Source organism: Argiope bruennichi, chromosome X1 (assembly GCF_947563725.1).
Source record: "Argiope bruennichi chromosome X1, qqArgBrue1.1, whole genome shotgun sequence".
Classification (NCBI taxonomy): Eukaryota; Metazoa; Arthropoda; class Arachnida; order Araneae; family Araneidae; genus Argiope; species Argiope bruennichi.
Window position 1 is genome coordinate 86,725,014 of NC_079162.1, and position 27,508 is coordinate 86,752,521.

Below are 27,508 nucleotides of genomic sequence, written 5' to 3' on the forward strand. Positions count from 1 at the left end.
AGCTGTCAGAAATGCTGTCAGATCACCACAAGACGTCAAAATATCTTTGTTTAAAACTAGTTATTAAGATGACAGTGAATGAAAAAGAGGTACCAGTGTATGAAATTATGCAGACGATTTTATTCAAATATTGTGACTGCATTGTCTTATAAAATTATTCCTGCGGCATCTATCGCTGTACAAATAGTTCTAATTGTTGGAATAAATAACCTCTGATTTCCTGACAAGGCGTCCTTAACCTTATTTTATGAAGATCAACAAGAATTCTGTTAATAAAAAATTCTTCACCATTATTTTGATCGGTAGTTTTTATTAGTGAGTTAGCAAACATGGCTATATAATTTTTAGTTGAGAGGCGTTGTCTGAATATATTTGAATTGTTTTTTCATATTTTTAAGAAATAATTGTAGAAGAAATAATTTTTCTTTTTAATATATTCACCTTTCTTAGCTTATTTTCTGTTGAAGATTTATCTGGAAAATAATGTTTTAAAGTAATTTATTATGCTTTGCCGCCTTTTGGCGAGCGTCAACATATCATAGTTTTCCACACATACATAGTTTGGTCTTGTTTTATTAAGAATGGACAGGAGGTGATATCTTAAAAAATTGCTATTCTTTTACTAAGCAAAAAAAAAATTTTTGAAATCATCTTGATAATATCCCTTCCCATGCAGTTGTTATAAATTAGCTTAAATATTTTGCAAAAGAGAGCACATTACTCGAAATTAAGATTTATATAAACTGGGTGAGATTATTTAAATGATTGAATAAAAAAGATTTTGAATGTTTTATTTATTTATACCAACAGTCGTCGTTATAGAATTTGTTATTATTCGAAATATGTAATCCAGTGAGTTGAATGAAATTAACTGCATCGGTGGAACGTGTGTGGAACGTATGCAAACTTCTGAATTAAAAAAAAGGATAACAAAAGTTTGAAGGGAAAAAAATTAGCTTTTTTCCGAAAGTGAACCGGGAACAACGCCAGAAAGTAATCGAGTCTCTCTTATAATAGAGGAAGTTGCAATTACATTTAGGAGTTGTGATGTCAATGGGTTGTTAGACTCGCATTGTAAAGAACTGAATGTCGATGGGCTTACAGAAATGCGTAAGTAACAATCGCTATGCTAAACGCCGTTACTTCAAACCTTGATATACTTGAAAAATAATTGCCAATTGCTGGCTTTGACAGAAGATACTAGCTCAATTGATAAAGGGTTAAAAATTTTTAGGACATATTCATCATTAGAATCTCTTATCCAAAATTTTAAAAATTTTGGATAAGAGATTCTAATGATGAATATGTCCTAAAAGAAAATAAGGAATAAAAAATGCATGTCTGTTAGGAAAATAAAAAGGAAGTACTTGGAAATATTTTTAGTATATACTTTCTTTGGAAATATATACTTCTTTTTCCTAGCCCTTAGCCTTGTCCCTAATTAATAAAAATTTGCATATATCTATATGCGAAGTTAGACAGCGACTTACACTCTATTCATTGATCTTATTGATCATGTAGCATAATAAATTGAGGTATTGTTGGACTTTTTTGTGTTCCCTGGTAGTCCTAATAAGAAAAAGTTATAAATAGGTTGGCATTTCTCAATAGCGAAGAAAATGAACAGCACATTATAGATTAGGTGCATGTTTTATGATCGCGAATCTTATAATAATGTATAATGATTCTGCTGAAAAAAATCTTGTATTTTGTCAAATTATCCATTAATCTTACTTGATCTTTTGAAATCGTCATTTTGATAAACGTTTGATAAAACTTCTGATCGAATCTTTTTCATTAATTTTGATTATAATTGCAAAATATAATAAGCGTTCTGACTCATATCGCCAGTTTTATCGTTGGGGTATCAAAAGATTCACTTATTTATTTATTTAGGTAGATACCTTTATTTATTTTCTATTTGACAAAAACTTGAGGCTTTAAAATTTAATAGTTCTTCCTTATTATGCTAAATTATCAATATCCTATAATATGTGTATTTTAAAAAGCCGAAACAGAATCATTAATTAGCATTGTTATAATAATAGTAATACTGATGCGTGTTGAATTTTTTACATCAAAGACTACCAGGTTTATTATTTTAGAAGATTTCCAGACTTCCATTAATTTTTGTTGACAGGATTAAAGATGAATTACATAAATTACATTAGTTAATTTTTCTAAACCAAGATTTCTTTGGTTTTATTTCTGTGCAATGTGTTAGTTACTGTTTTACAAATGTGTAAGTCACATTGTCTAAAATTTGGATACAATATATTTATTATTTTAGAAGACTTCCTGACTTCCATTAATTTCTGTCGACAGGATTAAAGATGAATTACATAAATTACATTAGTTAATTTTTCTAAACCAAGATTTCTTTGGTTTTATTTCTGTGCAATGTGTTAGTTACTGTTTCACAAATGTGTAAGTCACATTGCCTAAACTTTGGATACAATATATTTATTATTTTAGAAGACTTCCATTAATTTTTATCGACAGGATTAAAGACGAATTACATAAATTGCATTACTTAATTTTTCTAAACCAAGATTTCTTTGGTTTTATTTCTGTGCAATGTGTTAGTTAACTGTTTCAAAAATGTGTAAGTCACATTGACTAAACTTTGGATACAATATATTTTAAATAATGTATTCATCATGCTCCAATCTATAGTCTTGGCTATTTTTTCCGTGAGTAATGTGATGCAGCTTTCGAAAATAATAAAAAGAAAGCACTTCCGTTATACTCCTTTGTTTGAAATAGCCGGATTCCATTATTGTTAAATCGAATGAAAGCAAAACTGGTACAAACCAGGTTCTAAAAATTTGTCATTTCAAATTCTATGCATGAAGTGGTTAATATCTACTACCTTTTTTCAGAAACTGGAAAACCTTTGCGCATGCATCAGTTGATTTCTCCAAAATGCAGATGATATGACAGACGCGATATTTTGCCAAGTAATACATAGAAAACGTTACACGGTTTCGAGTTAAAACAAAATGGTGCAATTCAAAAACAAAATAAAAATCAGTAACGGAAAAGAATGGGGAGGGGGAGGAATGCAAGACAAATAAAGAATCCCGGAAAAGGATTCTTTCTACTCAAATGCGTATCTACCCTCTGCGGAGTGAAATTGTCCAAAAATGGTAGGCCCGGGATTCAGAAACGGTTTTGATTTCACCGAAATAGGGGTGAGATGACAGATGGAAGAGTAGATGTTTATTTTTTTTACTGAGTAATATATTGAAACATTACGCAGTTTCGATTGTTTTGCTTTTTACCCCTTCCCCAACACTCCTAAATGACATTTGTTACAACAACTTTTGGTCAGGGGGGGGGGATGAAAGAGAGCTCTGCGTCTTCAGAAATTTTAAAATGTAATTTCGCTGTAGAAGCGAAGAATAGTTTGCTAAAAAGCTCTGGGACACATTAGTAACTCTGCGCATCTTGTTGGGTCAACCTTTCAGCTTAATAAAAATGCAATGCATGTACATAGCAGACGATAATTAAGTTATTAAAAACGCCATTTGTTTATTAAAGATAAAAGAATGGAAATGAAAAAAACATGTCGATGCATAATGGTATTAAATTTTTTTTTCATTTAAAATCACGTCTTCGAAATGCTGTTGATAGTTGATTTTGATTCTAGTTACTGTCTCTGAAACAAATATAATCAATCTGCTTCCGAAACTCAATTTTATTTATTAAAAAAAAATGGAATAACATTTATGAAGAAAATGCATATCGACTTGAAGAAGGATTATAAGATTTATCCATCCATGTTACGATGGAGGTTCGTATCATTCACCATCATGTCAATGATGTTTTCTTTTTTCTTCAATTTTTTTTCCCTTCCTACTAGAATACTTGCGCATGGATAAAGAGTTAGCGAAGCGCACATGCCTTTGACGGGTGCAATTGAATATTATGTTTCTTATCGCGTCGGGTTTGATACATGTGAGCTTAATGACGCGTGAAGCTTCAATCTTATATTTATTTTTTGTTTTAACATTCTCCTACTAGAAAATGTTAAAACTCTGCCTAAACAATTCAGTGACTAGAGGAATGGCTCTAGGTCCACATTACAGAAGCCTTGGAAAGTTTCCCAATATTCTGAAACACTTTAATAAAATGGTTTGAGACTTTTTTTTTCTTGCATCCATGCCGACACTCAATTGATTGAGTAATGTAACCAGAGGAGACCTTTATCACCCTTTTACTTGATATTTCAGCTAACAGGCGATTTGGGAGAGAATCTCTTTTTCTTTTCCGTAAACGATGATCTGTTATGGTTAGGTTGTTTTTTTTATGAAATTTTTATGTCCTGTTTCAACAAAAGCTTTTTTTCCCCCGGAGTTTTGTTTATTATAGAAGACTGTTATCAAAAGATGATGATGGGAAGATCGATGGTGAAACTGCTGAGCGCATAACCATCTTATTAATTAAAAGTACACTTTATTCTGTTCAGTATTTCTACGATTTTTTTGGGGCGGGGATTTTTAGAACTAATTTCTTTCTATTTTTCTCCATTTCAAATCCTTTTATTTTATCAAGCATAAATTATTGAGAACTTAGCTTATATTTAACTTTGTTTCTGGTGCAATTTCATGTTTTTCCTTTTTATACGTTTTAACACATTTTTATTTGACTACTTTCATGAATGTAAAATTGAAATTATGTAGTTGATTCTTCAATTACCTTTATATGTATTAATCAATAACCTTTTGATGTGCTAATCACTAACCTTTTGATCTTTAACCATTAATTCCATCCCTAATTTCTTTTTATTTTGCACCATTTCGTATTTTTATTTTATTAAACATAAACTTGAACTTGGTTAGTTTATATTTAACTTAGTTTCTGGAGCACTTTCATATTTAACTTTGTTTCTGGAGCACTCTTATATTTAACTTTGTTTCAGGAGCAATATCATATTTTTCCTTTTTGTACTTTCTACGTACTTTACTAGTTTCATATTTGTAAAATTGAAATTTTGTGGTCGATTCTCCACTCATCTTTTGATATATTATAGTCTCCGTAAGACAGGCTAACTCTAGAGTGCGTGTTTTCTAAGCAACTTATGTTTCCATTATGTACTGTATTCGTATGAACTGAAAATTTCACGAACAGTTCGGAGATTGGAACGAGCATGCATGAATGGTGGTATTCGTAGTAGTATTTATAGGTAGTTTGTCATACTCTGATATCCTCCAGTGAACCTATAAAATATGATCAGCAAACCAAGGTATATTCTTATAGTCTTTTTACCACTGTTTTTTATTTCATTGTAAACGTGCTACCTTATTAATACACATGCTATAAATTTTTACACAATTTTTTTATTAACATTAATTTTATACAATTAATTTGTAACTCTTATTCAATTTTGTTTAAAAATATATATATAGCAACCTTAGGCTATTTTGTTAAGTAATTACTGACTTGAAATGTTGGCTCATTTAGCTGTTAAAATTGGTCATTTGGAATGCATACTTATTAAAAATGTAACCCTTGTTGTTTAAAAAGGCAACAAAATATAAATTTTATGAAAATCGAAAATTATAGGAAGAGAAATTACATTTACTCTAAAACATAATGTATTTATATATATAATATCTAATTAATCTACCCTCTAAAAATAGTTTCCTAATCACTCGAACTCTGGTGACTGTAACTTCCCAGTTGCATGGGCTACTATTTTCTCTCAGAACAAAAACGCTGTGACGGCACATTCTTTTCTAAAATTGTATAAGTTCAAAATACATTCTCAGGTCTTTTTCTTTATCCTACTTTCTGCTTAGTCAATACGCTGTATTAAGTTCATCCTGGCTTTAAGAAAGAAATCTTTATAAAAGATAAAAAATGAACTTATTTATTTAAAATCGTATGGAATAAAAGCTGTTAAAGAAATCTATTCCTCTCTCTTCAAAGAAAGATTTACACGCGCAGGCGTGTGTGTGTGTCATATGTGTGTATATCAGAACTTCGACAAATTTAGCAGGGGGGGGGGGAGAAAGAATTTATAGATGAGAAAAGCTTAAAATTATTTACATCATTAAGTAAAAGTTTCTTTCCATTGTTATCTTAGTCAAAATGTCTAAACGAAAGAGAAAAGAATTAATAGACGAAAAAAGCTTAAAATTATTTACATTATTAAGTAAAAGTTTATTTCCATTCTTGTCTTAGTCAAAAAGTCTAAACGAAAGAGAAAAGAATTAATAGATGAGAAAAGCTTAAATTTATATACATCATTAAGTAAAAGTTTCTTTCCATTTTTGTTATAGTCAAAATGTCTAAACGAAAGAAAAAGAGTATTTATAGATGAGAAAAGTTTAAAATTATTTGCATCATTAAGTAAAAGTTTCTTTTCATTTTTGTCTTAGACCATTATGTCTAAACGAAAGAAGAAAAAAAAAACCAAGACTCGAATTATATTATTTGAGAAATTAAAATGAAACATAAAATTTATTATCAGAAAACAAAACACGAAGTTGATTATGGAATATTATTAAACAGATCAAGTGAATATTATTAAACAGATTAATTTGAAATTGTTGTGAGAAAATATTCTACTAAACTAAACATATCAAATGATTTGAAGATTCCTTAATTCAGTAAGCTTGTGTCAAGACACATTATTTAAAAAAGTTTGTGTAAGTGAAAATCTGTTTTGGAAATTTATTATGGTTAATATATTAGAAGAAATCAATTTTTTATAACTATAGAATTAACTATGTGAAAATGCAATGTAATAAATCTATTCATTGAAACACTGAAATTAATTTAATTGCATGACATAGTGTTGAAATATTTTAAATTTATCAAAATTATGGGAAAGTAATCTGAATGAAATTGGCATCATTAAAAGGATAATTTTTAAATTGAAAAATGTAAAAGGCATTTTTGCGAGATTATATTTTCTAAAGGTATCTCGGAATATAATAGATTTCCATGCGAAGTCATAATTTGTTTGACAAGTGATGATTAATGGTTTGTCACTTGAGCATCCTTTGTTATGAAAATAATTTCAACGAACGATTCGTAAACTGTTCGACCCTCAACTAGATACGCTTCTTTAGATATCACCAACAAGCAGCCTCCGTTTATTTTATTTTTCTCCCTTTTTTTCTTCGAGTGTGCCAAATTTAATTTGTTGCGTCTCGCTTTCAAAATGAAAAAAATAAGGGCTGTCAGACAGATTGGATTTTTTTTCTTTCCACATTGTATTTAAGCTCGAAATCTGAAAGTTTAAAATAAATTAATATCATGGGAGATTGAAAAATGCCGATTTAAACAGAATCGTGCCATAATATTTAGAACTATGTAAAGGTTAAAAAATCTGTGTAAAAAATTTGTTTGAAGTGAATGCATTATCCATTCTTTCTTACTTTTATCTTTACATAAAGGATAAAAGTTGGAGTAATTAAAAGCAAAATTAATTTTGCCGATTATATAAAAACATAAAAATATTTACTTTGAGTAATGATAAAAATTAAATTGCATGTACTGTTTAATTGGACTGAATTACAACAAATATCAAGCTGCGACAAAAATTTATTATTATTTTTAAATACAGGCTAAATCAAACAATTTAATTTTGTTTTTAAATTATAAATTCTATTTTATGGTGAATAATATTCTATATATAGCATTCAGGTTAATATAATGTACATACATATCAATATATCTACATTAAAGTTAAAAATCTGAATGATTAATTAGTCTGAAAACGATTCTCTTTTTTCAGTTTTTACTGATTCAGAGTTTGAGAATGGAATAGTTAATTGATTTTGCCATCAAGCATTTTTGCAGTAACTCTTTTTTCGGTATTTGTTATATGTGCAATAAAATTTCCATTTTTTCCTGAACCTTTCTGCAATTTATCATGCAATATATTTTGTACATTTTGTAATTTGAATGTTTGATTTTAGTGAGCAATATAACTTGTTGCATGCTCCAATGGTGTTTACATAACTTTTCCTTCCTGGTATTGAATATATTTCCTTGAAAATCTGGGAGAACCGATTTTGCTTCGATTATTCTTTTTTGGGGGGTTTGCTTATTTATAATTGTCTTACCTCACACTGATTCTTAGGATAATTTAACTGTGATTATTTTTTTATTGTTTGAATTGTGAAATAATACTGTATTATTGTATTTATTATAATGTGTATGAAATGGTTTCTTAATTCTTTTCTGTCATTTATATAAAATGAATTTTAGTTTAGTTAGCCTTTCCCTGACTTTGTTTTTCCTTTTATTTCCAGATCTTGGCCTTGCCTTGGAAATTGCCAGAAAAAACATTTGAATTTCCAATTTCTGAGGTAAGTTTCTTTCGGCTTCTTTATGGAATCATTTCCCGCTCACTGATACACGCAAGTGCGTGATCCTAGCTAGTTTTGCCATCTAGTGCGCATCTTATAGAATAAAAAGCATATATATATACATGTGGGCATCTTGAGCTTTGCTTCATCAAAATGGCAACGCTTACTTTTTTTTTTTTTTTTTTTTTTTTTTTTTGTATTTCCGCATTATAAACTTCTATGGCTGCCATTTCTTAAACACTGAGTTTTCTAGTAATGCAGGGGATTCATAAATGAATATCTCAATTTTCCAGAGCTATTAAATGGAAAGAAAACAAAGTAGAGCCTTGTTATTTATTAGAGATTACAGTTTAAAGTTTAAATTCCACATTTATAAGTATACAATGTGAGCCCCTCCAGAAATACAAAAATATCGAGGCGGTATGAGGACTCTTCTCACACTTTTTCAGCATCTCTGAAATTTTTAAGTACTGCTGATATGGATGCCTTAAATTTCACACTTTTTCGTCATCTCTGATATGAAAATTTTTAGTACTGCATATATGGATGTCTTAATGTCACACTTTTTCGTCATCTCTGATATGAAAATTTTAAGTATTGCAGATATGGATATATTTAAATTTCTCAATATCAGTTGGTAATGGTAAAACAAACATCTCCTATTTGATGTAGTAGCTTTAGAAACAAGAAATCTGTTACTGACATACGCGCGTATTTGCAGGATTTTTAAAGCTTCGCACTGGGCATGCAGAAAAAAGTGTGGGATAAATTATCGTACCAGCTCGATGTCATTCGTATTTTTGGAGGGGTTGTCATTAAATAATTTTAACTGTGTTTAATTCAAACTTCCAACTGTTATTTCTGATTTCCGATGAGCAAAAAAGCTGTTTTGTTTTCTTTTAATTGTCCTGTCGTTCGTGTTTTTGGAGGGGTTGTCATTAAATAGTTTTAACTGTGTTTAATTCAAACTTCCAACTGTTATTTCTGATTTCCGATGAGCAACAAAACTGTTTTGTTTTCTTTTAATTGCCCTGCAAAGTTGGGATATTCATTTATGAACAAACACCATGTATTGCCAAATTTTCGCAGTAGCTTATCTGTCGTCATACAAAATACAATTTAAAATTTTCCAAATAAAACTTCGAATGCAGTATTTCTGCCCATGATTTTGACAATCATTTTTGTAAGGCAATGCATTGTTCTGTGCTCTTATTTTCCGAGAGGGTGAAAAGAAATATAAATGTTTGACAATAAGAATTCGTTGTTTTTCGGTCAAATACACTCAACTTGCACTTTTCATTACTTTCGCCGTTAAACACATTTTGGGAATGCATTCACGCTGGGTTTCGTTTTTGAAAAGGGAATCTTTGAAAATAGCTTCTTATAATTTTTTTCCTCCCGCTAACACGTTTTTAATGTTAAAAGAATAACTTGAATTCGAAACCCAAGTGGGATAAAGTTTTAGTGCCATCGAGGGATGCAGTGACGCTGAAAGCTTTTAAGGAGGTATCCATCTGACGACGCCGTGCCATTACAGTAGCAAGTAGTTGGTTGGCTTAGAAAAGCGTCGTAAAAAGCGCTGCATTCGCGTCATTTGCCTTGCTAAATGGTCGCGCAAAGGGGGCCCTCGTCTCCAGAGAGTCGTGAGTTTGTACCCTCTATGGGTCAATGCTTTTTTATATACGGTTTCTTTTATCTTTGACGTCTTCGACTAAAATGTTTACGGTTGACAACTTTGCTTTTTTGCGTATTGTTTCGTGCCAGATGATGTTCACCGGGATTTTACGTGGCACTTTTAAATATTCATAAGGGCTGTAAATTCTCTGGGTGGACGACCTTCGCCCTATTTTTGTGGTAGAACAAGAAGTGGGAAAGGTATTCCTCAGTCGTGGGGCTTGCTTTGAATATATATAGCTTTCATTTTCTGTTCTTACTATCAGTGAAATCACACCACGAAAGAGAAATTGAATTTTTATTCCTAGACTGGAAACTTCTCAGTGATCCCGGTAAACTGATTTGCTTCATTTGTTCAGATTCGTTTTGTCTTGCTTTGCGATAAAAAGCTTATGTAAAGACATCCGCATTTTGATATAAATGTTCCCTGCTGTTCCATAAATCGCATCAGTAAGGAATAGGCGCATTTTATGTTGAGGTTTTTACTTTGCATGTCGACTATGGGCGAAAAGATTTAAACCTGAGCAAATAGTGATATCATTATCATTTAAAATTAATCTATAAACTGGTAAATCAAGGCTTTGAGCTCTCGTTTTTTTCCCCCTTATATTTCTGAATAATAATTATAGTAATCAAAATTATAAAAAAAACTAATACTAAAAATTATTTTAATCTGTTTGATATATTTCTTTTTTAGTGTCTCAGATTATAATTTTAAAAAAATATATTCTTGAATTATGAGTCAAAACCATTTCATTCTATGCAATTTTGTTATTGGTATAATCGGTATTATTTTTTTAAGATGAGAAGAAAAAAAACATGTCTTACTACTCTAACAGATGTCAACTTTTTGATTTTTGCCTCAAAATCAAAGCCTTCCTTCACTGTTTGACTTGATCATTTACTGGGTATCTACTTTTCAGTTTTTAAAGCACCTATCTGCTTTAAACTCATCTATATAAAGCACAGAACCTGAATTGAATCATACATAAATGGCTTAAAAAGAAATGATATTATTTTGTCATTTTATTCGCTGCTGTTCCTATAATGTGTGTAATGAACTTCAATACATTTCTCATTTTAATTGTAACACATGCCTGAATGTAATTCAACCTTGTTTAAGTTACGAATGGAGTTCTTGTATTGGCATCGATGGTAGACCTATTGATGAATACATCATGCATTCCTTTTGTACAAAAGAATAGAACGGTTTCCTTACTTTTAAAATCAGATTTTCCGCAAGCCCTCCCTTGCCCATGGCCTGGGATGCAGAAGTCAAACGAAAACATATATACAGAAGAGTAACTGTATTGTTATTTTTAAAAGATGGTAAAAAATTAATTTTTTTCTCTCTTTTTCATTTTATTAAGATTTTTATACATTAAGTAAACTGAACGGAACATTTACATTGTATTTCTATGACTTTCTGTATCTTGTTATTCAGCCACAGACAAAAAAAAAAAAAAAAAAAAAATACATTTTCTCTTTTACTCTCATTATAAATCTAGATTTCTGAAAAATTCCAGTTTTTGTCGATACATTAGTAATTAATTCCATTATTTTTTATTCGCTTGACTACTAGTCAAGGCGATATGAGAATAATTAGTTGACTTGAAGTCAAGGTTCATAGAGAAGTCAAGGCAATAGTTGGAAAAGTGTTTAAACCAATGATTCAGTATTTTACTGTTGTGACTATTAGAAATTAAATAACCAGTGGAATAGCGATGCAGTCGCTAGAAAATTTATTTCTTATATGCCAATTTAGCTATAAAAACATAATATATCTCCATTTACCTAAAAATTATCTGCTTTTATCTCAAACATTGTATATTTTAATATGGCCCATATTGCTCGACATTTTAAAGTTTTTTTTTTTTTTTTTTTTTTTTAAATATTGGCATAAAAATTAGTTGCCATGGGCGATTTGCAAAACTTCAGTAAGTTTATATAGTACATCTACACCAAGGGAAGTGTTCAAAAAAGTTTTAATCGGTTATAGCTAATTATAACAAATAATATAGAGAATATAGTGACAAATTTTATATTAAGTAACAGTTCTCTCCCCTGTTAGTTTTGAAATATTTATCTCTCATTGCAAGATTTAATTTTCATTAAAATCTTAATGAATATTCCATCTCCAAATATCTAAACATTTCATTCTGTTCAATTCAAAAGAGAAATTCCACACCGTGGGTTAATTTTCCATCATTTATTTCAATTGCGAAAAACGAGCCATTTGAGAGCGATATTGCCACTTCAAATTTTCCATTAATTCAAGTAAGCGCATACCAGGCGGTTGCAAAATAATTTGTTATGGATTCTGTACCGCAGTGTTAACTCTGTGACTCCGAACCTTACCTAAGCACTCGAGATAACTTACAGAATTTTGATCAATAAACCCGTTAATTAATTCAGTGTGCAACCATTAGAGAGCTAGAGATTTCGAATAAATTAGAAATCTCTAAAATGTATTTATCTTACTCTGATAGCAGAAGTAAATTAAAGGAATAACGAGATGTCTTAATGTAACATTAATTCTAACGAGTTGTCCTTTCTTCAGAGACAAACTCACTTCGGTATGGTTCGGCTGAATCGTATTTCTGAGCCGGAATGAAATAACCTCCGGCATACTAAGTAATTGACTACCTCCTGCAGGAATTTACAGCTTTATCTGCAAGTTTATACAGATAGAGCTGGACTTGAAAATTTTCTGTGGCAGAAAATTGATTACATTTCGCGGACACTTTCTGGAATGTGAGTGAAAGTGAGATATGTCAGGTTTCAGCTGCGCTTGTCAACTTCAGCTGTCATTTTCCCAAACTAATGATCATTTGATGTATTTTGCATCATTTCGAAATAGTCAGCTAAGAAATATGATGTGGCTTTCTCGGTCAATTTTTTCTTGTATGTGTTCTAAAATTTATGAATGAAACAAAGATTAATATTTTTAAGAATTTATATCAGTGTGTTCAGTTATTTGCTTTAATATAACACGCACGGTATAAAATATGGATGGCATGCTCTTTTTTGCGTGACTAAAAACAAAACGGCTGTTTTGACTAGGATTTATTGTATGTTAAATAGCATTTAATCAAATTGTTTGTTTTGTTACATACACTTGTTATTTATTTTTCGTAGAAGATGGTTATAGAAATAAGTTATTCTTTGAAAAGTATTATTCCTTTGTATTTCCAGAAAGGAGTTTGCTTTCTACAGCTGCTGGAAATGAAATTTTTTATAATAAATTTTAAATGTCGTGTAAATTAGACAACATAAGGCAAAATCTTTGTTATTTTATTTTATTTTTCTTCGCTAAATTGATAACAATCTCTAATAAAGAAGTTTTAATTTACTCTGCCATTCTTTTTTATTATTCAAATTGTTCCATTTTGCTTAAAAAGAATTTTGAAATTTATTCAATTGGTTTTTTTTTTTTTTTTTTTACTTGTGGAGATATTATAATTCTAACTACTGATATTCCATTGCGGTTGAAAAATAGTGAACTTTACTTCAGTTTCAGTTACTTTTTATGATTGAGTCATTTATAGCGTGATCTTTTCAACGGCAGCTTTAGAAAATATTTGGAACCTACACCCGATTTCGGTTTGTTAAACATCGATCTTGACATTATGCATCAATATAGTCTTGATAGTATAGTTTTCAAAATTTTTCCTCCACATTTAGGTAAAAACCTATCTACTCATTTAGTCTGCAAATATACTTTATAGAAACAGAAGAAACATTATGGTACTAATGGCATTTCAAAAATTCCCGCTGCAGTAAATGAAGAAATCAGGCCCTCTGACAAATCAGCATAACCAAATAAAAAAATATCGTTAAGAAGTCTATTATTTTCTGAGTTCGCGTAACTAAGCCTCTTTCTTTGGGTTGAAGCTTATGGCATTAAAAGATTTTAAACAGACGCAGTGATAGCCGAGCAATGACAAACGTGAAAAGAAATATTCTCTTTTCCCCCTTAGGGTGTCAAAACTCTGAAGTTGGCGGATATACATATCTAAAGTAATCCATTAAAAAGAGAATAACAAATCTACAAAAAGTTAACAAGGAAGATCTTGACACTGTCTCTGGAAAGTAAGTTTTTTTTTATAGAGAATGTTGTGATTCACCCATGTCAGCCGGAGCTAAATGGCTATTTGAACCTCTTATTCATAATGTTATCTTGTATCACTGTCATTGGGGTGAATCAAATTTGATGGACGTTTTGAGGTCAACGTTGATCTTCGTGTCTTCAGTAATGCATATCCGATACTACTTTCGCAATCTTAAATCTCGCAACTTTGAACGGTATGCGTATAAACAGCATCGATCGAATCCACTCTCTGACCACTTTTCCATTAGTTGGGCGATACCTCTTACGGTTTGAGATATTTGACAGTTGTGGTTGATGACTTTTACCCTTGATATTGAGGGCGATGTTGGATTTTAAGGCGTTATGCTTATTTTATCCATATTTGACTTCTAATCTGTAGTTATATGTTTCGTAAGTATGAGATACAAGGAAGTTTCGATGCTTTTGGTTTTTGAGTGGTTATATATTTCCTTTAACAGAAGATAAGACTAGCTAATGAAACATTCTAGAGTGAAATCTCTCGATAACGGCCACCTTTTGTTCTAGGGGAACCCAGCCATTTAGAGGGATTTGTTAGTCTGAAGATTTTTCATTTTCAATTATTAAATATTAATTAAAAAAAAGCTTAATACATTATTTCGGACAAAAGGACTTTTAAGACTTCAAAAAAGTATAGTAAGTAAATAAAAATTCGAATATTTTTATTTATTTGTTTTTTATGTCTATTTTGGGCTCTTTTGAAAAAAGAGGCAATTGTGTGCAATCTGTTGTTGCATGGATCGTACAGTCTTTAAGGAGGATTTTTTTTAATTGAGAAAGTGGCAATGATATCATCAACTTTTCTCAAAGTCCATTGAGCTAAAGAAAGATTGATGACTTTGTTTATTTGCGATATCCCGTAATTGAAAGATTCGGCTAAATTTCTTGCCGATTTCGTCGTTATCATATTGACGCAACATTTCTAAACTCTCCCCTTGATTAAAAAAAAACATGATCGGACATCGTTTAAAGATCAAAAGGCTATTATGGTCGCGGGAAAGGGTTCTTGCGCTGTGTTTTGTAACCATGACCGTTTACATTCCCTCCCCCTCCTTTGCTCCCTGCTAGCAGAAGGAATCTTTCACTTCCCACATTGGTAAGATAGCTGTTACTTTCGTTTTGATTTTTGGTGTTGTTTTTCATATGTACTTTTTCTCTTCCCTTTTTTCATCTCCTCAAAGTTATTCCGATTCCTTGTAAACAAAAACTTTTCTTATATTTAAAACAGGCGTATATTAATTAGCATAACATGTTTATGCTGTTTTCCACATTGATTTCGTTTTTCTTTGTAATTCCTAATTGCCTTTAATTTTCGTTACTATTTTCAAACTTCTATTTCTATGATTTTAAAATATCAGCGTTTTAATTACTGTGTAGTCTTTTTTCCAATCCGATTTCCTCTTTGCTAATTCTTGGAAAAATATAGAAAATCTCAAAAGGATTTATCTAAGTAAATTTTTTCCCTAAAATCGTGTGTCAAAACATTCTTTACTTTTTTTTTTCACTTTTCTCTTTGTTTATGTGACATAATTTTTTTAACTCTTAAGAAATCTCGTTCTAAATAAATTTTACCGCATTTTAAAGCGTTTTCCACTTGCTTTTATGTTTTATTAAGCTTTGTTATATCTTTTAACTCATCCATATTTTTACCCTTTAAAAGGCCATTTCTTTTTCTAGTCATGGCATATTAAAATATTTTTAGGACTAAGATTGGCTGAAGGAAAAATTCGTTTAGCTTATTAGATAAATTAAATTTGATTCATTAATTAATTTGATTCATTAATTAATTTGATTCATTAATTAATTTGATTCATTAATAATTAAACTACAAATTAAGATACATAATTTTGTGTAAGTAACTGAAGTATCTAGGATTCTGCGTTATTGAAAAAAAATTGTGAAAACTTATGCCAACATACAAAATTTTATTCAAAGAATCATGTATTGGGTGGTCAGCATATTTGCCATGGCCCTAGAATGAGTTAAACAATTTTAATAACTTCTGTTTATAAAGTTTTAAAACTTTTCTCATAATCTTTCAAAATCAAAAATCATCTTTTTTTTTTTTTTTTTTTTTTTTTTTTTTCCCACTTGCTCTTAAAATCTGGGACCACAATAAACAGATAATGCTAATGAGGCTGTTTATGTTAATAACAAAGAACGGTTTGTAATTCAGAGTGAAACCTAACCTTACTACTGGGAGTTGCTTCAGTATTATTTTTAGGGTTGCACTAAACAATTATAGAACCAGAAGGAAATCCTTAACCGGGATAAAACTTTTTTGAAAGAACCTGGAAAAATTCTTCTTTTCTGCGAAATAATTCTGTGAAGAAAGAGATCCAGAGCTAATTGGGGGAAGTAGGCTATTCTTTTGTCAGGAGGTATTTGCCGGTTTCAATCTGGAGGATTACTAGAACTAACAAGGGAAAAGTTTAAAATGGTCATTCGAATGAAAGAAACGTCAATTAATGAGCAATTTTCAAGCGAAACTGCTACAGTTCTACTTGTAATTTCTTCAAAATTTTATATCTTACTGTAAATGGAAGCGATTAAATTATTTTAATGGAATTTTTGTTGTTCTTTCTAATTTGTATCGAGACTTCTAAAACTTTTGGTCAGGTAATCCAAGTTGGGTTGCTGACATTATTTTATTAAGGCTGCGAATATCGGAACAAATAATTCTTTTTTTAGATTCTTCAGTATTCATTAAAAATAGTAAAGAAATAGATTTCATGCATTTTTTTTCAAAACTGAAAATAAACTCTTTATTGTAAAATCCTGAGCGGCTAAAAATATTACTTGAAGGAAATGAATATCACAGCGAATATCATAAAGTAGAAAATTCCTAACCATTCAGTAAAAATTAAAAATAAATTATGAATTTAATTAAAGTGATCTCAATTAAATTTCGATTCTGCATTTGAGTGTCATCTGTTAGAGAAAGCTTTAAACAATAAAAAAAAAACGATTTCAAGACATAATTATATTTTTATGATATATAATATATTAAGATATTAAAAAGCTGAAAATAAAATCTTTATTGTAAAAATCTGAGCGGCTGAAAATATTATTAGGAGGAAACGAATATCATAAGGTAGAAAATTCGTAACCATTCACTAAAAATTAAAAATATATTATGAATTTAATTAATTAATTAAATTAATATTTAATTAATTAAAGTTTCAAGTATTATTATCAGCCTTTCTACGTTCACAGATTTGTTTTGATTTTTGATTTATATATTTTAAATAAGCAAATATTTTCTAATTATTTAATACATTAGTAAAAGCATATTTTAAAGGATTTTTCACCTTCATTTTCAAAATTCATCACTTCAAATTTAATAACGTTATTTAACATTTTTATAAAGCTAGATTAATTTCCTAGATTTGCTGTTAAAATTATCTACATCAGTGTATGATTTCACTGGATTTTTGGTTTAATAAAACTCTTAAATTAATGAAAAAATTTCAATTTTTATCTTAGGTGTGTGCGTATACGATTTTTTTCTTTAGGAATTGCTGCATTGCGCAAATCAGAATATATTAAGAGCGTTAAGATTCAGTTTAAGTGTTCATTTTCAATATCACCTGAAAAGTTTATTTAATTCGAATTTATTTCATTAAACGTCATTTTAAAACTTATTTCAAGCAAGGGATTTCTTCAGACAGGAAACTTGATGTATAATTTGAAGTGAACTTAATCTGAAAATCCTATTAATAACTAGCATTTGAGAATTACTTCTGAATTGAAGGTTTTTCAAATTAGGTGAATCAAGGATTTCTCAACTTTTTCTAAAAATTACGGTCTCTGAAAAAGAAATTAAATCATTGGAGCTTTGAAAAGTAGTTTGTCCTTGAGGAAGAGAAGAGATTCATTCAAATGCGTATAATTACGGATAGTTAATAAGTACATTTGCATTCTGTAGGCAAATTCAAGAACAAATGCAGTTTTATAGTTTTACTCAAGTAAATTTCTTATTCATTTTATTGTATTATTTTTTATTTTGTATGTGAATGTTTTAAAATATTGAAGGTAAAAATAATGAATTCAGGATTTTATTTTGTTATAATCCAAATATATATGAAACGAATGCAAATTTAAAGAATTAAAGCTTCATTACAACCAAAAAAGTAATTGAATAAACATGATGTACATTTTTAAGTAATACGCATCTACGTTAGTTTGTTTTTTGGTGTGTGGGGGAGATCCTGCAAAATTTTAATATTTTTGAATTTTTGCATAAAAAAGATTGAAGCGTACCTGTTCAATCTGAATACATTGATTCGACTAATAAATGGCATTATATATATATATATATATATATTCTTTCGCCTTTTGATACATTCAAGCAATTGGACAAATTTTTTTTTTAAATGTAGAGATTATATATTTTGTACTTCAAAAATTGAAGAACACGTTGAGAAATTATTGAACCAAATTTTGAACAATAAATATGCATTATATTCTGATTCATAAAGTTTCCTTAAGAAAATTTTACCCAAATTTCGAATTTGAAAAAAATTATGTTAAAAACGTAAAATAACATTATTAAGCAAGTATAAAAATGCATGTTATCTCCCAAAGAATGAAGTTAGAAATAAAATTCCAGCGATTGTATAAAGAAGATTGTACAGAAATTAAGAATATTGGATGAAAAGATATTAATTGTCTTTCCCAAAAATAATCTATTCCAAGATAATCACTTAACACAATTAATTATTTATCTTACAAAAGAAATGTAATCCTCATCATCTATAAAGTGATTGCATATTTTAAATTCTTCAACATGTTTGCAATTTTTTTTTTAAATTACCCAAAATGGAAATACGTTTTCGTCATTACTGAATATTAAAAGAATATTTTGATACAATAAATATCAGAAAAGAATAAGATTTCGACGGAACAGATAGAATTTATATCCTTGCACTTCTTTTTGCAAGAAACCTCAGTAGTCGAATATTTAAAGAATATTTTGATACATTAAATATCAGAAACGAATGAAATTTCGATCGTGCAGATAGAATTTATATCCTTGCATTTCTTTATTCAAGAAACCTCAGTAGCCGAATATTTAAAGAATATTTTGATACATTAAATATCAGAAAAGACTAAGATTTCGACGGAACAGGTATAATTTATATCCTTGCTTTTCTTTTTGCAAGAAACCTCAGTAGTCGAATATTTAAAGAATATTTTGATACATTAAATATCAGAAAAGAATAAGATTTCGACGGAACAGATAGAATTTATATCCTTGCACTTCTTTTTTCAAGAAAGAAGCCTTTCATTTTTTTCGTAAGAAACCTCAGTAGGAACATGTGACGCTAACTGATACACTAAGCGTCAATCGTTTTAGTTCAATATGTTTATTCACTCTCAAGACCGTTCAAGCGCATAATGTAGGTCGACGAAGACCATCATAAATATATCCAAGAAATCCTGCACCATGCAAAGTTCGATCCGTAGTCACCCTACGCTTTAAATGAACTCCTCTACAGATTAACCTTCTTCATCTTCTAGAGGCGAAAATAAACTTCTGATTGCCGCCCTCCTCGGAATTTTGCGGAACGAGACGTTCCATTAGAGCTTCTTCTGAACACGCAATTCGCACATTTAAGTAAGATTCAAGAATGCCGTGTGCTGCCTGGTAGCCTGAGTCAATTTCTTTCTTTTTTTCCTTCCCAACCTGCCCAACCTTTAACTGCCTAAAGGATTTGTAACGCAACGCAACGCAAACTTCCTTTACTACCCCTTGCAAAAAGTAATCTGCAAGCTTTGACGGACCAAGAATTTTCGCTACCAATTGCCTTTGCTAGTGCTTTGGAATTTGTTTTCATGCTATTTATTTACTTATTTTGTTGGAATGCGTGCTTTTGGTGTGTGGCTTGTTAGGTGGGATAAGTGCGTTGCCAAAAAGCGACTTGGTAATTCCCAAACAATGGGCCCCCGAGAGGTGAATTTCAAAGTACCGAGCAAACACGGGAGTGGGGGAAAAAACGGTCAATTCAATTTTCACGTTTTTGTGTGTTAAACAAGGCAGCTCCGTTGATTGGATAAATGCGCCCCTAAAAGTTATTTTCGAACTGTTTTGTTCATACTGCATTTTTACTCTTTGGAATGACATCTAACATTTATTTTAAATAATAAAAGCGAAAAGGAAAAGTTTTCTTTCATTATGCCTTGCTTAGTGATATTCACTAAAGGTTAAATCCTAAATAAGTTATTTAATTTGTCAATTAATGCATTATGTGAGCAAATTAGATAACATATTTCACATTAATTTATTATGTGAAAATCGACGTTAAAGGCTTTTTTTTTTCTAGTATAGGAGATATGGCTTAATTGAGACAGTGCATCATCTGAATAATGGCATAAAAGTCACCTAATTATATGGGAGATTTATCGAATCATTTGTTTGTTCAGATATTGGAGAATTTTTGCCCCTGTTTTATTATATTCTTCAATTATTACACGAAGCCATTTTTTGCCAACCGCTGAGCGAGCCTTTTGAACAGAGAATTTTGAAAATAGTTTTTAACACCTTATTCTTATATCTCGTACACCTTGTCTTGTTACACCTTTTTCTTATACCTTGTTGTTAAGTGTACCTAACACCTTATACATATACCTTGTATATATATGATTCTAGCAACTGTTGAATGTGTTGCAAATAGATAGATCACAGTTGATTTTCGGAATAGGAGACATTCAGAACTGGCTAAGTTTCGAATATCATTTTATGCGCGAAAACGTTGAAAAACGGTCAATTTAATTTTCACTTTTTTAATCATTATACAAGGCAACTTGAATGAGATAGATATATCGCTAAAAGTTATTTGGCAGCTATTTGGTTTATGTGCATGTTTGCTCTTTGGAATTAATTACATTTGACATTTATTTTAAATATGTATGATGTGAAGAAAAAGCATTCTTTCAATCTGCCTTGCTTAGTAATATTCTCAAAATGTTAAATCCTATATATGTTATCTAATATTTTCATTTAATTTTTTTTGCTGAAATGCACGTGAAAAACTTCTTTGTGTTTAATTGAGATAGTATGTCTAATTGCCTAAAAGTCACTTACTTATAGCAGATTTATCAATTAATTTGTTTATTCAGGTTATGGAAAATTTTTATCTGTTTATTTGTTCTTCAGTTATTACACGAAACAATTTATTGTCAGCTGCTCATCGAGACATGAGAGCAGAGGGTTTTGAAAACAGTTTTTTTCATTGGATATGTTTACATGATGTGTATCTCGGCAGCAGTTGATTCTTGTAGCAAATCTGAGCCTATATATAGATTCGGATTGCATTTTTGGTATTGGTGACTTTCGTTTATGATATTCTCCAAATGTACATTTCAGGCTTTTGTGCGATGTAAAAGATGTTAATATTTATTTCCTCTTTCTTTCTTTTTTTAATTTTACTTTAAAACTACTAAATTCTTAATTTTTTTTAAAAAAAAATTGTGGATCTTAATATCTGGTATCACCGATCCCTCAATTTAATGCAGAATTCCCGATATTTGACAGTTTAAGCTTTGAGGAAATATTGCGAGAAATACTGACCTTACTATGTTCATATGTAAAAAAGTTTGACATGATAAAATGAGTAATATGTATTATTGTTTAAGTAAAAGAAATAATTAAGTGACGAATTTTACACATCAAGAATCCAGAATTTTAAATGTGCTTTATTTCTTTCATTCAAACAAGCGTATTTTGTAGATTTTTTAAGAATTTTTAGTTCATCTATAAAATCTGATTTTTTATGCTTTGAAAAATAACATCGTTACACTTTTAATTTGAAATGTGTTTGATAAATTCTTGAAAATTTAGTTTTTGTTCACTTTTAGAACAAATATAATGCCTTATTTGTTTATTTATGTAAAAATCATAAAGATATTTTGTGTTTGAATTTTTTGAAGTCTTTAGAAAATTTATGAAAATTTTCTATCTTGTTTAAAATGACTTATTTTACTTTTACACTCGTGATACAGAAAGCTATTTTCTCAAAGGTGACTTGCAATTAAATATTTTGTTACTTTACATTTTCGTAATATTTTCAAGTAAAAAAAACAGCTTATGTCGATATTATATTAAAATCCACAAAAGAATATAGATATTATATTAAATACACGGATTTGAAAGGGATCTCAAAAATCCGAGTTGCTTAAGGACACTTGCAGATCCCTGAATATATTATACCAAAGATGCTAAGAGAGAAGTGAATAGGAATACAGAGTTTGTACAGTCCATTGTATTGTGTTTAGAATTAAGTGTAAATCATTAAACGAAAATTCTCAAAACACATGATATAAATTTTTGGCTCCTTATCTCGACAAATATTGCCCATTTATTTTTATTACTATCTAGTACATTTCATATTCCTCGAAAATTATTCGGATCTTTCTTCTGAAAACTTGACCAATGCGAGACAAAAAGCATTTCGAGTTGCGTCAGTCCAAGAGAAAGCTTTCTATTTATCTGAGAGACTAAGCTATTCCGGCGTCATAAGAACCTTATTCATATTCATTATGTCTTTAGGGCTGTTTGTAAGCAGGATATGTTCGGATATGCACTCTTGAATTGAATGCTTCAACAACTGCGATGATATTGTTTTCCTTCAATTGTTGTTATCCTTCGAATGATTTGTTCTGTAAGCTGCTTCGCATGAAGCTGGCTGTTGACTTAAATTAAGAAATCCTGTTTTCAAGTTTCACTCGAATTTCCAATTAGGAATTATTCTGCATTGTTAAAATACAGGCGTTTTTTCCTTATCCTGAGCCTGATAAGAGAATAAATTTTAAATGTAAGAAAAAGTAAAGCTCGGATTAAGACAATGCAAGTCTCGGGGCACCTTTTCCCTTTTCATAATTTCCAGAGTCCGATATTTTTTCAATTGGTTTTTATTTAATCTCTGTATAGACAGTTCTAACATCACATTTTGGGAAACTGAAATACCAAAGCATTAAATTGCTAATAATTTTCAAGAGAATTGATTCCAGTGGGCTGAATCTAAAAGAAAATGCAAAATTAAAATTGAAAAGTAATTTTATACAAGATAATAAAAAATGGCAAAACATTTAAGATTATCTAAATTGTATTTAATTATAGAAACGAATATTTTTGTTAATTATAAAGCAGCATGTCTTTTTTTTAAAAAAAAAAAAAAATATAAAGCGACGTAACTTTTAAAAGGTAAAGGTACTCTTAAAAGGTAATTAAATAGAAATATTGTGAAGTTTCAAAATTTAAACAATACCCGGCCTATTTTAATTTGAATAAATTCGTGTACGCTGCTCTTTTAACTTTAATGTAAGTACAAAATTAAATTACCTTGAAAATTCTGGGAGGGAAAATGTCTGGAGTGTAGTATGAATACAAGTACAAGATTAAATTACGCTGAAATTCCCACACAAAAAAATGGAATAATAATCTTATAATCTGGAAAATCTGTTAATCACTTTTAATAATTATTATTTATACTAGAGGGTAAATCACATTGATTGTAAGGAAAATAATTTATATTTTCTATTTTTTTCAATAATTATTTTCGGTTCTGTTTTCTTATTTTACAGTGTTAATGTTTTAAATGTCTTCGCGTTTTAAGCCCTCTCCTCGGAAACCCCGATTTCTTATAAGTAAGGTAGAAAATTTTAGGCGCCCCCTATCTTTCTATAGAATTTTTGCATCATTATAAAACAGCTATTTCAAAACACTTAAATATTATTACAAACAAACAGTAATTAGTACAGTAAAAGCAGTAATTAAAAATAAACATGAGATTGCCCAGTATTAACTACATATTTTCGATACCTTCCTTACAAATTACTTTTTAAAAAATCTGTCTCAAATTCCCCCAAAAATGAGATAACGGTGAATTTTTTAAAAAATGAATTCCTTTTTGGCTTTCGAAAAATGTGTGAATGCTTAGTTAAAATGACTTTATTTCAATTTATGTATTTTTTTAACATCTTTCTGATTTTTTTTTTTTGATATATTCTTTGAAAGGATTTTTTTTTAATGTTTAACTATTAAATGCATTTTTTTATAACGAATTTCCTGACCATTTTTAACGAATATTTTTTTTTTTTTTACACTCCTAGAATTGGCAGTTAGTTTAATTAAAAACTGTTTTTTTTTTTTTCATTAAAAAAATTGTAAGCATGGAATTTTTGCGATCTTATACCAGCTTATTCGGTACTTTGTGCCAGAATATTTGCAAAAAGATGGTTTTAATTACTTATAAACGATGTTTAATGGAAAGTTAAAACAATTTACTTCATCGCGCGTTTATGCTAGAAGACTGGAACTTTATCGGCAAATAAAGGGGAGGAAGGTCATTTACATACGTATACTCCTCTCGTACTACACTCACCCATTTTATAAATAAAAGGAAATAGCCTAAAATACATGAAAAGGGGGAAAAAAAAAAACTAATTTAGAATAAGTAGAAAATATAGCAAGAAAGCTATTACATTTTGTTTATTCACTTTAAAAGAAATAGCTGAGATACGAAGCAGAAAAGTTGTTTAGATACAAAATTCAGAAAATTCGAAGCGAAACTAAAAGCACTTTACCTAAAAAGATAATAAGCTTGCTTCTCCATTTATTTATTTTTTCTTAAAGGGAGGGAAGTTAAGGTCGCTCCGTTATAAACTGTTGTAAGTAATTACTTTATCAGTGAAGAGTAAAAACTTAAAAAAATAAATAACTTCTATGTATTAAAAAATCGAGGAGAGCTTACAGTCATTAACGCTACTCGGACCCAATTCGGTAATAGGAATACATACCGGCAGCTGTGTTGGTCATTTATTAAAAAAGAAAAATAATAATAACTGAACGTTTGGGAGCGGTTTTGTTAATGGGGGTAAAAAATTCGCTCGCGGGATAATGTCCCAATGATAACCTTTCTCCCTATTGAGACAACTAACTCGCCATGAGCTAATGGTTGATGGCTGACTCCCCCCTTTCTCCCCTTTCATATGCTTCTCTTCAAAAGAGTTTTTTTCTCGCGCAACAATTGTTTCCGGCGATCAAGGGCGAGATCCGTTTATGGAAAAAAGGGAGAAAAAAAATAAAGATTCTCATCAATGCCATAGAAATTCAAACGTGTAAAATATTCCAGTAATAACAGTAAGGTTTTGTCGGACAACTGCCATAGATTGCACGCGTTAGAATGTGGAATGTGAAGCTTATTTCAGTCTTTTGAATAAGTTAAATAGTAATAATAATAACAACAACAATACCACTGCGCATCAATCATCAATGCCATAGAATATCAAGCGCGTTGAAAAGAACAGGAACTGCTAAAAAAGCAGTAAGGTTTTGTCAAACAACAGGATATTGATTGCAGACATTAAAATGAGGAATGGGAAGCTTATTTCAATAGTTTGAATAGACTGAAAGGAATAAATATTAACACTAAAGAGGTTTAGCGTAGAATTGTGTTGTACAGGGTGTTCATTAATTATTGTCGGGGTTTCCGTACCTCATAACTTTCGAATAAAAAATATTACGCAAAAACCGATTACGTATTCGTAAATTACAACTCAAAGAATTTTATTAATGATATTAAAGTGTAAAACTTGCACAATTTGCACTTTGTAGGCATTCAGCTGAAGGCGATTCTTTGAGTTGTACTTTACGAATACATAATTCTTTGAGTTGTAATTTACGTATTCATAATTCTTTGAGTTGTAATTTACGAATACATAATTATTTGAGTTGTAATTTACGAATACATAATTCTTTGAGTTGTAATTTACGTATTCATAATTCTTTGAGTTGTAATTTACGAATACATAATTCTTTGAGTTGTAATTTACGAATACATAATTCTTTGAGTTGTAATTTACGAATACATAATCGTCTTCAGCTGAATGCCTACAAAGTGTAAATTGTGCAAGCTTTACACTTTAATATCATTAATAAAATTCTTTGACTTGTAATTTACGAATACGTAATTGGTTTTTGCGTAATATTTTTTATTCGAAAGTTATGAGGTATGGAAACCTCGACAATAATTAATGAACACCTTGTATTTTCATTTTGTTTCTTTATCTGTATGACTATGTCCATGCTGTTACAGGACATCGCTATGGATGATATTGAAAAATTTGTTATTTTCAACCATTAGGTTTTATGGTTTATAGTTATTGTTTCATTTGGGTTAATTTTGTCAAACTAAGTAATAATTGATGTCATTTTAGGAAAAGTTGCATTGGAATAAGTATAGATAGATATGTTTCTTTCTATAATTTCATCGTTTAAATCAATCTTTTTCTTTTTTTTTTAATCTTAAACATTTACAACAATATATGCAAAATCTTTTCATTTTTTTTATTTGTGTTTAATCTTTAAATCTTGTTGTACATGGTTGATTTTTCATGCGTTGCATTAGTTTCATAGATATTTTCGATACTGTTATGAAATGAGTTTGTACTATCAAATGATTTATCAGATATAAATCAATAAAAGCTATTAAATATACTTTATTTAAAGTGCTAGATCTTAATATGAAATAGCCTGACAGTTCTATGTATTGCCTTTGTTTAAAGTATTTTCAGAAGTTCAAAGTAAGCCCATCAAATAATGACTCACTTGTGTCATAGTAAAATTTTACCTAGTAAAAATATCAGTAGAAAACACAAGAGCTTTGAATTTAATAATGACGTGTAATTCGTAGATAATGTTAAAAAAATACTACCATAAAATTTATTTTTAAATCCAAAGCAACTGTGATTCTTGGTAAACTTAACAACTAACGCATACATTTTTAATTGTGATCACTCTTTTCGATTAATTTAACAAAAACTTTATTCTTTTAAAATTTACTTAATAAGTGTCACTAAGTGTTAATATCTTAAAGACGGTTTTTAACAACATTGTGAGAAATTTGTGAAAGAGATTTTATTTAGAAATAATTTTCAATCACAATGTTACTTTATTTATATCGAAATATAATAAGTATTAAAGTAACATAATTGGATGGTGCATGATAACGGAGGAAAAAAAACGAGAAAGTTATTAACTTTTCTAAATTTCGTTAAAATAAAGAAGCATTAATTTTTAAAAGAATTTTCTTTCTTTCAACTAGTAATAATGTTTATTGTCTTATGGAATTGAAGGTACTGATAATTATAAAAATTGAAAATTTATATGAAATCAAATCAGTCCATTCGCTTTTACTCTTTTCAGTTAACTATGGATAATATATTTTTTTTTTTCTTTTGTAAATATTATTCATTTTTAATTATTTCTCCTTTTTTTAAATTCTTTTGTTCGGAAAAAACTACCTTTTGATGAATCTAGTTGTTTTTTAAAATTACATAAAATTTCTCTCTAAGCGCCATCTGTATTTTAAATAAA

General features: G+C 29.5%; 1 protein-coding gene across 8 annotated transcripts in view; it reads left to right on the forward strand.

Moving 5' to 3' along the window:
- LOC129958173 (toll-like receptor 6) overlaps positions 1-27,508 on the forward strand; it is a 113,083-nt gene that overhangs the window by 61,156 nt on the left and 24,419 nt on the right. For all 8 annotated transcript variants that reach the window (XM_056070418.1, XM_056070419.1, XM_056070426.1 and 5 more), the window contains one exon: positions 8,271-8,327. The gene's annotated coding sequence lies outside the window, so the exon portion shown is untranslated. The remainder of the gene's footprint in view (positions 1-8,270; positions 8,328-27,508) is intronic.